The following is a 12,211-nucleotide window of genomic DNA, read 5'->3' on the forward strand; positions in this document are numbered from 1 at the left end:
CTCTTCACAAACAAGACTGTGCTCACTGCTTCCTTTAGGTCTTTTCAGCTAAAAAAAAAGGGGAAAGAAAATAGAATTAAATAGAGAATGTTAATAATGATCTGTGAGCAAAATATTTAAGTTATAAACTGATATGAAAGAACTGCAAGAGATTAAAAAATACCTTTTTTAATTTTTACTTTTTTGTTGTTGTTTTTTACATTAAAAGGTATTACAAGCATGGAATAGTAAGTGTAGTGATTACTGTGGTATCTGTCATAAAAGCACTTAAAAACTAGCATTACAGTGGTAAAACCACAGTAAGTTTGGTGATCACTGTGCTATTACTATACATATCACAGTCAAACTAAAGATACTGCAGTAAAAGCATAATAAGTGTTGTGGTTATTTTTTACCAAAACTGCCACAGCAAAACTACCGTTACTGTGGCAAAAACATAGTAAGTGTCCTGTTTACTTTGTTTTAACTTTGAATATCACAGTACAGCTACAGTTACCTTGGTAAAAACATGGCAAGTGTCATGTTTACTGTTTTCACTTAAAATTTCACAGTGAAACTGCAGTTACTGTGGTAAAACATGGTAAGTGTCATGTTTACTGTGTATATCACAGTACAACCACAGGTACTGGGGTAATAACATGGTGAGTGTCATCTTTACTGTGTTTTAACTTCAAATATCACAGTAAAACTACAGGTACTGTGGTAAAAACATGGTAAGTGTCATGTTTACTGTGTTTTAACCTAAAATATCACAGTACAACTGCAGTTGCTGTTGTAAGTGATGTGGTTACCATTGCTGCGTCCGAAATCGGATACTTCCCTACTCACTAAAAAATGTTGGGTTAAAAATAACCCAACTAGTAACCCAACTATGGGTTGGTATAGCACCTTCCCATCTATGGGTTATTTTAACCCAATGAATTGGGTTAAAATCCAGTTGGGTTAAAAGTAACCCAACAGTTGAGTTAATTATTTAGATTCATTTATATCAGTTTTTATTTATTTATTTATTTTTTTTATAAAAATACACTATAACACTACTTTGTTTTCAAATAAATATTTTATTTAAATATGCAAATATTTTTTTTTACAAATATATTTTTAAATGTAAAACAGTCATACTGCAAATGTTTACAAAATAAGTGTACAAGAATGTGAAAATATAATACATTCAAAACACAAATATGCACACACAACTGACATATTTTCAAGATGTACACTGAATTCAAAACCAACTATTCAAAACTAATGTTTATTTATCTGATTCTGGTCCACAAAACCTGTCATAAGGGTCAAGTTTTTTTGTATTTAAATATAAACATCATCTGAAAGCTCAATAAATAAGCTTTCTATTAATATGTGGTTTGATAGGATAGAACAACTATTTGAAAATCTGGAATCTGAGGGTGCAAAAAAATCTAAATATTGAGAAAATTGCCTTTAAAGTTGTCCAAGTGAAGTTATTAGCAACACATATTACTAATAATAAATTCAGTTTCAATATACTTATGGTAGGAGATTTACAAAATATCTCCATGGAACATGATCTTTACTTAATATTCTAATGATTTTTGGCATGAAAGAAAATTTGATAATTTTGACCCATACAATGCAATTTTGGCTATTTCTACAAATGTACCCATGATACTTATGACCGGTTTTGTTGTCCAGGGTCATAAATGTGTATCAATTCATATTTATTTATATCAACACATACACAAATGTGCACAAATAAAACAAACATAACATACAAACTTTTATCAATAAAACAAAAATAAAAAATCATAAACACAAGTAATAATAATAATAATAATAATAATAATAATAATAAAACAAAGTAAATCTGCTGGCTGCTGGACTTGCTGATAATCAGCAACATAAAAAGTTTTTACGGATCAATAAATACAAAGTTTCTAAGGAAGAGGTAATGTGTTGAAAGAACTCCTGGAATATTAAAGACTGTGTGCTGCAAATGGGTGCAGAGGAGCTTTGGGTAGTAGATGTCATAAATGTAGAAATGTCTGAAACACAGATCCACTGCTTGTAGTAAGGTCTTCTGTTCCACTGTTTCACCGTTGAAAATGCTAAAAACTTCTTCTCTTGGAGTTAGTGCAGCAATGCTGGTGTCATCCGGTCGCATAAAACTTCCTTCATTGACTCCTTCCTCTGTGATAAGATGAAGCAGAAGAAGAAACATTTTACAGATAAACTAGAAACATTTTTTCATAATTGTTGGAAAACCTACACTACTAATCAGAAGTTTTTGAACAGTAAGATTTTTAAAGTTATTTAAAGAATTCTTTTCTACTCACTAAGCCTGTATTTATTTGATCCAAAATACAGTAAAAGCAGTAATATTGTGAAATATTTTTACTATTTTAAATAACTGCTTTCTATTTTAAAAGCTTTGAAAAGACTGGACAATTACATTTTAAATATATTCAAATAGAAAGCGGTTATTTTAAATGCTGTATTTTGGATGAAATAAATGCAGGCTTAGACAGAAGGGAATTCTTTAAAAACATTAAAAATCTTGCTGTCCAAAAACTTTTGACTGGTAATGTATATGGATCACTAATATAAATAGTTTACTTACCTTGAAATATTTCAGTTAATTGGCATGTGGATGTTTAATGTATGAGATTCCACTGTTGTAATTTTTCCTTCACTGAAGAACCCAATGTCTAAAAATAAGTATAAACACATTTAGTACACATTTAAAAAAACATGCAAATCTGTCATAGCTTTATAATAGAAATGGCTGTAATTAGAGGCGAATCTAATATATGCATAACAATATTCAATATAAATAAACCATAAAAACACATTTAGTGTTATTCCAATTAGTGCTCGCTTTCCAAACAACTGACGCTTGCCTTGTTTTGACCAGCAGGCGTCGCCGTTGTGTCACGAACGATTGGAAGCAGTGAATCATTTTGCGAATTAGCGATTCGTTTAATTGATTCGAAACTTTGAAAAGCTTCGTTTCTCCCATCACGTCTTGCTTTTGGGAAATGTGATTATTTGTAGACTTTTCTAAACAGAGAATTAACTGAATTTGAGCGCATCTCTCTGAGCTGCCGCTGAGCTAAGGTTACATACTGGACCGAAGTTGAAAGGTTCGTGCGGCGCGGTTTAAATCAACAATGTCTCATTTAACATTAGCCATTTCCCATATAAAGTTAAATGTGATAACCATTAATGCGACCAAACAAACTGTAGTCAGAAACCGTATGTCTAGAACCCTTCATCAGCTGTAAAATAATACTAAACCTGTAGTAATGGTAGACGGTGATTTCAGTAATGTAAGTAGTCCTGTATACATTCCACCATACATTATTAACTTTAGGTTACTGTAATACATCTCTAAACAGTTTTACAACTTTCTGCTAATGTTTATTTAATTTATTACTGCTAGCAACCTAACTGGGACAGCTAAGTTAACGTGACGTTATTCGTTTACAATGGAGCTCATTCTCTGCAGTAACGTTACAATACACTGACTAAAGGAAACTACATCTTCGTTAAAAAAAAAACAAACATACAACAACAAAAGTTCAATTTTGAAGTGCATTTCACGTTCTTCGTATAAGTATAATGTTATAAGAGTTATTTAAACCCTATTACTTACCTCACACTGATGCAGCAGCAGCTTCTTCTGTGGTCAGACACTGTCGACCGTTAAAATTTGAACTGTCGCCGCGGGAACCAATTAAACCCAACGCTGGGTTATTATTAAAAACAACCCAACGATGTTTAAAAAAAATAACCCAACGTTTTAGAAAATAACCCAACACAGTGACCCAATATGTGTAACCCATCTATTGGGTTAAAAAAATAACCCATCTATTTTTACTGTGTACGTACCCGGATGACCTACTGCTTCCGCCCGAATTCTGTAGTACGCATACCATGGACACTTTCTTATCCCATGAGGCTCCGGGAGAGGATGCGTTGTATTCGAAAAATGGCGGAAGGTGGAGACGCGGCTCATTTCAAGTGTAAGTACCTCAGGAAAAAACGTTGTTTATTGTGATTAAATTACACTTGTTTAACACAATCTAAATAAACGGATGACGTATTGAAAGTTTAAACATTGTAAATCGAAACGTTATTTGACAAATAATCTAGAAGCTGTCTACGAAGCCGTGATCTGCGAGCAGCTGACCAACGCCTTCTCTGAGCTGTCTGTCCAATCAACGTTAAAACGCCGATCATTGCCGGTGCTGGTGTTCGTGCAGTGGAGCAGTCTCTTTAAATTTTCGCGCTGTTGTGACGACGCATGACACGTGACAACATCAATATGGCGGATGTAGTACGTCCGAATTCCATTCATACTACCCACATTCATACTATATAGAACGTACTTTTTAACGGTCGGGTAGTACGTTCATATTCAAATGTAGTACCTACTTAACCAGTATGCGATTTCGGACGCAGCACATGATTTTACTACAAATACAATTTACATTTTTGAACCTGATATGAATATAAAACTGATCGAAGGTCTATGGCATGTCACGTGACAGATAGCGTTTAATCGCCCCGTTATTTAAACGCAATGAAAAGCAAAGACAGCCTGGGATGACAGATATAATTAAGCCAATAAACATAGGCGCTAATCTGATTAATAAAGAAGACAGGATACATTTTAAAACAAACATTAAAACAGCGTATTTACGACTACTCACCCAACCTGTGGCACACGTAAACTGATGGCAAATATCGCGATGTGTGCTAAATGAGACTTCTTGAACGTGATTTCATCATCTCATGTCCTTCCCGTCTGAGTTCTGACGCCACAAGTTTCCCGTTGAAATCAATGTAGGTCCCAGTTTATGGCGGCAAATCAATAGGCTTGTTTGAGAGGAGCAAATTCTTTGCAGAATCGATCACCGGTGATCACCGCAAGATGCATGCCGGTTAGAAATGTGTCCGAGTTATGTCCACCTTGCTCTGATGTCACGCTGACACAGGCCCGGTTCTACGGGGGTGCTTGAGGGTGCTAAGCACCCCCAAACAAAAGCAAAAGCACCCTCAGATAAAATTATTAATAGCGTATTAATTTTTAAATTAATGAACACGCAGACAGATGCACACACATACATAAATTCGCCAAATTAATATGTACACACAAGCTTATAAATACACAAGCTGAATTGCACCTCGGGTCATGTGACACGAACCAACCAATCAGCTTCATCCTTTATAGAAACAACATTGAAAACTCAGCCAAGACGGTGAAACAGCTGATCATAGCTGTACAGGGATAGACATTTTTAAAATACATTTTGTAGCAGGGCAGTGCTAGAAAGCCATTTATCATTTGCTGAAACTAACTTGTCTTCATGGAGAGCGTAGGCCATGGTTGCCTAGTAACGACAGACGCCATGGGAGCGTAACTTAGCGCTTTGGAAAGAACGCGTTTTTAGGCGCGACATGTGAACTGCTCCTCGATGAGCATGCAGTAATAACCTTCACAGTGTATTCTTGATGTTAGATGGCATTTGTTGAAACTACAATTACGATACTAGTGTAGACGATTTATATTACTCAGTCCTATTTGGTGGTACCGTTTTCATACAGTTCCATGCATATTTTTTGTGAGCACCCTCACAATTTTCAGAAGCACCCTCAGTGATTTGGTTCTGGAACCGGGCCTGCGCTGACAGGTGCCAAAAAACTCTCGCGACGGCGAGGCGGCTGTGGATTGCGCAGTCTTTTTTTTTTTTTTTTTTTTTTTTTTTCCAGCTTTTTTTTATTATTATTATTATTAAAGAAAAAGATTGAACATTACAAAAACATTAACAAGTAAATCCAGATATACAAAATATTAAGCAATCTTACACAGTAAAACAGAGTTTTAAAGGGAGAGAAACAAAATGGATAAAAAATAATAAATAAATAAATAAAAGATAAAATAAAATAAACAAAAAAAATATTTATATATAAACATAAAATAAAACAAAAACCATTGAAACAACTAAACAATAGTTAACATTTTCTTCCTTTTTCCTTAGGACATATTCAACAGTTGCAGCGGGGGAGCTATATCAGAAAAGAATTTCTCTATGAAATCTAACAATATGACATTCTTTTTATTATTAATTTGCATTAGAGACTTTTTCAAAATCTCCATTTCTGATAAAAATAAATTACACTTTGGTATGCATTTCGCAAATTTCTGTTTATGAATATAATATTTACCTTGTAAAATGTAAAAGTTAACAACATACTCAATCATTTTACTTTTGTGTGAATAAGTACAAATCACATCTTTTAAAGAAAGCATATAGTTGACATTTCTTCGCAGAAATAGAAAGGCACTAACATCAGACCTAAATTTAAGAGACAAATCACAATCATAAAACAAATGACACAAATCTTCCTCATGTGCATTACAGAAACTACAAGTATTGTTAATGTCCATGAATTTAGAAAGAGCTAATTTACATGGGTAAATTTTGTGAAGTATTTTGAAATGCACCTCTTTAACTTTATTCAAAATACAAAATTTATAAGGATTTGACCAGGTCGTTTTCCAATTAATATCAGAAATTTTTGCATTCCAAAAGAATTTTCCTCTAGGTGAGATTTTATGTTTTGATTGCAAAATTTGTCTGATATTTTTATTATTACAAGAGGAAGAATGTATTGCAATACCATCAACTTTTAATTCTGGAAATATTCTTTCATTGCTTCCATAAGAGAGATGATTATTTATTACTTGTATCAACCCATTTGGAATAGCTTTAACCACTTGTTTAAATTCTTTAAAGGGGATGGGAAAATTGTAAACTTGCATAAAGTCTTCATAAGACAAAATGTTTCCACTCTCATAGAACATATCCATAACAAAATAAATATTCCTTTCAAACCACCTACGCAAAAATAACGATTTATTCCTAGAAGTGATGAGACAATTGTTCCATAAAAGCATTTTATGTGGAGAAAAGTTGTGATGAAAACAAAGTTTCCAAGCCAATAATACTTGCTGGTGAAATTTAGATAATTTAACAGGTAACTTCCCTGGAAGAAAGTTACATCTCAAAAGAAAGGACAACCCTCCAAGTTTTTGAAAGATACATTGTGGGATATAAAACCACATAGAATTGTAATTTTTTAGACAATTTCTTAACCAATTAAGTTTAAAAGTGTTGTTAATGTCAAAAAAATCAATCATCTCTAATCCACCTTCTACTATTTTGCCTGACATAATGTACTTTTTTAATTGGTAAGGTTTATTTTTCCATATAAAATCTAAGAAGGATTTATTGATATCTTTGGAAATTTCATCACTAACATATATGGAAAGAGCAGGGTAAACAAATCTAGAGAGGCCCTCAGCTTTGGATAGAAATACTCTCCCAAAAATGGTAAGATGCCTTAGTAGCCAGTTATTCAAAATATGTTTAGTTTTCTTGATTTTTGACCTAAAATTCAGTTGTTCACAGGCAGATGTATTTTTAGAAACGTAGATTCCCAGATATTTAACGGAGTCTTTTACAGGTATATTTTCAATTGATAAGTCTATAGAGTTTTGTATAAATAAAATTTCACATTTATGAAGATTAAGCTTTAAACCAGAAGATTTAGTAAAATTGGAAATACAATCGAGGGCTATTTTCACTTGATTTTTATCTTTCAAAAATAATGCAGTGTCATCTGCCAATTGAGAAAGTTTGAATTCTTTATCAAATATTTTTAATCCCAAAATGCTTTGATTGTTTAAAATTTGAATGGAAAGAAGTTCAGCTACTAATAAAGGGGGAGGGAGAAATCGGACAACCTTGGCGTACACCACGATGGATTCCAAATCTTTTAGACGTTCCCGTACTCAGAATGATAGAACTATTAATATCCTTGTAAAACATTTCTATAATATCAATGAAATTATTCCCAAACCCAAAAACTTTCAGAGAGTGAAGTAAGAAGCCATGTTCGATTGTATCGAAGGCTTTACAAAAATCTAAAAACAAAATAAGAGCTCCTGATTCTATCTGGTCAGAATAGTCTAAAAGGTCAAAAAGAAGACGAATATTGTTACTAATATGCCTATTTTTCATAAAGCCTGTTTGAGATTCATTAATAATTTGATCTAATCCTAATTTTAATCTTTTAGCATATACTAGTGCAAACAATTTGTAGTCTGTGTTCAAAAGAGTGATGGGTCTCCAATTGTCAATTTCCAAAGAATCCTTATCTGGCTTAGAGATCAGAGAGATTAAGCCTTGTTTCACAGTTGTCGCCAATTCCTTTTTTTTAATACAGTCACTGAACATTAAGAAAAGTGGCTCTTCTAAAATATACCAAAAATGTTGGTAAAATTCGATCGATAGTCTGTCAGGACCAGGACTCTTACCTTTTTTCATATGTCGAAGAGCTAACTACAATTCTTCCCTTTTAAGATTAGAATCACAAACACTTTTAAAGTCCTTATTTATCAATGGAATAAAATTTTGAATATTATCATTAATTTAGGGTCTTCACATAGGGAGTTATTAATAGATAATGCTAATAATGATTTTCTCTTAAAATTCCTTTTTTTCAAGGGCAAAAAAGTATGCTGTGTTCCTCTCACCCTTTTCTATCCACTTAGCTCTTGACCGCACAAAAGCTCCATTAACCTTGTTAGTATACAGGTCATTAAGTTTTGCTTGTAAAGAATGGAGCTCACTATCCTGTACTGGGGAGAGAAACTGAACTTTCCAAAGACTATCAATTTTATCCAACAATTCTGCTTCTGTGTGGTCTCTATCCTTTTTTATTTCCTTACTTCTTTTAATAGCCAAATGTCTGGATTTAAATAAAAAAAAACTCCCATTTGGAGACAAAATCTGTTGTCTCTGAATTAAATATATTGGTGGCTAAATCTTCAATATTTCTTATGAAAGTTCTGTCTTCCAAAAGAGAGTTATTAAATTTCCAGTAACCTCGAAGGCTATTAGAATTCTGAACAGTCTGCAAAGTCATTTCAATTAAGAGATGATCAGTAAAAGGCGCATAATGATGGGAAATATTTTGAACATGATGTAACAGATTAGATGAAATGAGGAATAAATCAATTCTCGATTTTAAAGATTTTGATACATTACTCCATGTATATTCATATACATTACTATTAAAGTAACGCCATGAATCAACTAAAAACAAGTCTTTACATAAGGAATCAATGATATTACAACTTTGAGAATGGGGACGCATTTTCTGTGGAAATCTATCCATAAAAACATCAGGAACTTCGTTAAAGTCACCAGCAATTATTAATTTGGCATTCGGGGTTGTTTTCAGCATGTTACACAGTAAAACAGAAATATTAGCGAAAAAATAACTATTCGCAGTATGAGAGTTAAATCCATAAATATTGCAAATTATAAATATTGCATTTTCTGACTTAACAGTTAGTATAACCCATCTACCATCAGGGGAAGACTTGGAATGAACAATATCTCCTTTAAACTTATGAATTAGAACAAGAACACCAGCTGAATTATTTGAGCCATGACTAAAATAAATCCTATCGCCCCATTGAGCTTTCCAGAATTTAATGTCAGCATCAGAAGAATGCCTCTCTTGTAAAAAAATAAAATCTGCATTATAACGTCTACAAAACAGGAAAATAGCCTTTCTTTTAGTGTTGTCTCTTAAGCACCGCACATTTAAAGAAATAATTTTCAGATGATTAAACTCAAATTTGTCCATAAAATATACGTAAATAAAAAATGACAGGAAAAAAGGAAAGAAAAAGAAAACTGTGATCTCAAAGTACACTAAACACTTGGAACTGCTGTAACGCTGTTTAGTACAAGAAGAATTGAATAATCATTGGAAAATGGTCAAAAGCCTTTAAAGTAACGACAACAGGCATACATATGCAGAAAAAATTTGAACCTAAAGAGCAGCTGAAAACTGTAAAAGTCATGTCAACTAAGCAGACATGTGCAGAGAAAGTAGAACCTGGAGTGCAGTTGAAAACTCAGTCATTTCAAGGATACTGTGCTGAATTGGCAGCGATTCTCTTATTGTTAATAACAGCAAAGGGGCCGCTGAAACCGGCCTTCTTCCCTTCCTTTCGAGCCGCCTGGACAAGTGGCCAGAGTTTATTCCGACTTTCAATGTCCGCTTCCCACTGAGCAAGTGACGTCTGTGGACATACAAAACATGTTGATATCACGTCCGCCCGTCCAGGCCATGATCTGAACGTCCATTGACAGCCAGAATAAGTCAATTAATGACACTGAGAAACGATGTCTCATCAGGCCACAATCTAAACGTCCACTGACAGCCAGTACTAGTTGAGAAAAGACGTTCATATTGACTATAATCTAAACGTCCATTGACATCTAGATTTAGTCGATTTATGACGTGAATAAAGATGTCCAATCTGGCCACAATCTAAACATCCACTGATTACCAGATTTAGTTGAGAAAAGACGTTCATCCTGGCTATAATCTGTACGTCCTTTGACATCCAGAATTATTCGACAAATTACGTGAATAAAGATGTCCAATTTGGCCACAATCTAAACGTCCGTAAACATCCATATTTAGTTTGGTTTACAGGAAAATGGTAAGCAGTTTATTACAATTATATTGATAAGATTCAAAAATGCAAGACTAGTATACACTACACAGTTATTCAATTGAATATTCAGTATTATCAGTATTCTTTCAAATCTAATTTAGGTCTACACTGTAAAAAATGTCTGTGAAAACTACAGTAAAAAACTGTAAAGCAGCAACAGTAAAAGATTATTTAAACAAAAATGGCATGTCACTGTATTACATACATTAAATTACCGTAACTTAAGAAACAGTACATAACTTAAATTTTTACTTTCTTAAAATGTAAAAAACACAAATTGTTACAGTGAAAATATTAATTTTGGCTAAAATAAATTAAAAACTACCGTAACTTCTCAAGCAAGTAATCCCCCTAAAATCAAAGGTATAATTCTGTGTAAAAACACATTTTGTTGATGTGTACTATAGAATTTACAACATAAAACCTTCAAAAATTCGACAAACACATACCTTAAATTCTACTGTAGCAAGATGTTAAACATATGGTATATGGTTGTTAAATAAGTCAATTTTAAAGGGATAGTTCACCCAAAAATGAAAATTCCAAACCCGTAAGATTTCATTCATCTTTGGAACACAAATTAAGATAGACAGCAATGGTCGTTACACCATAATTACACAATTAAATCCAAAAAATCTTAATTTCTGTTCCGAAGATGACATAATTTAAATTTTCTTTTGGTGAACTATACCTTTAATTAAAAAAAATTAAATATTCTGTAATTGACTGTACTTTTGTGTATTTTTCTTTTAAATATGGATCAAATTTGATAGTTAAAATGCAACGAAAAACAAAATGGATGTCTTGAAAAAAGTCAAGAGATAATTTTAAGAATACAAATATATTGACCTTTATGTAATCATATTGTAAAAATATTTGATTTTCCATATTATTTTTTAATTGTCACTATAGGCTATGAAATAAAATCAGATAGAATAAGCTAAATAAAAGAGCACAAGACATAACAAAAACTTGCCCATTCTAAAAGAAAATTATGAAAATGTGTTTTATTATTTATCCTTTATTATTCATGATAGCATGTTTTAAAAATCCTATTAAAAATACCCTTTAAAAGTAAATTATTGAAAACTGTGTAGTAGCCTATTATTCATGATCTAAGCCTATTTTTTAAAAATTAATAAATAAATAAAGTAACCTATCATAAAACTGTGAAACACTGAGAAACATTTATCAAAATCATGAACAAACATGAAGACAGAAAAAACAACAAGAAGACGGCTTCCAGTCCCGACTTCTGACATCATGAGAACTGCACAGCGCGATCTGCATGCAATACAAGTGGTGAGTACTAAAATGCCTTTATTTATTTATATTATTTAGGGTAACTTGCAAATTGTGAAGGTGAGGGGAAAGGCATTATCGTGCACTGCTGACGCATGCTACATGTGTATCTGTTTATTATAACGTCTTTTCAAAGTGCATCTTCTTTTAACCCATTCCCCATTTCTGGGTTTATTTTAAAAAAAAACAATAGTGCACGGGAACGCGCACTAATTTAAAATGGGGGAAGGGCACCGCTCATTGAACGAACGTTAACGTCGACGTCATTTTTTTTAGTCAGCGACATTTTAGCTCGCCCACCGCCTAGCAACTGTTGGAATAACG

The sequence above is a fragment of the Labeo rohita genome, chromosome 8, assembly GCF_022985175.1.
Source record: "Labeo rohita strain BAU-BD-2019 chromosome 8, IGBB_LRoh.1.0, whole genome shotgun sequence".
In the NCBI taxonomy this organism is placed as follows: Eukaryota; Metazoa; Chordata; class Actinopteri; order Cypriniformes; family Cyprinidae; genus Labeo; species Labeo rohita.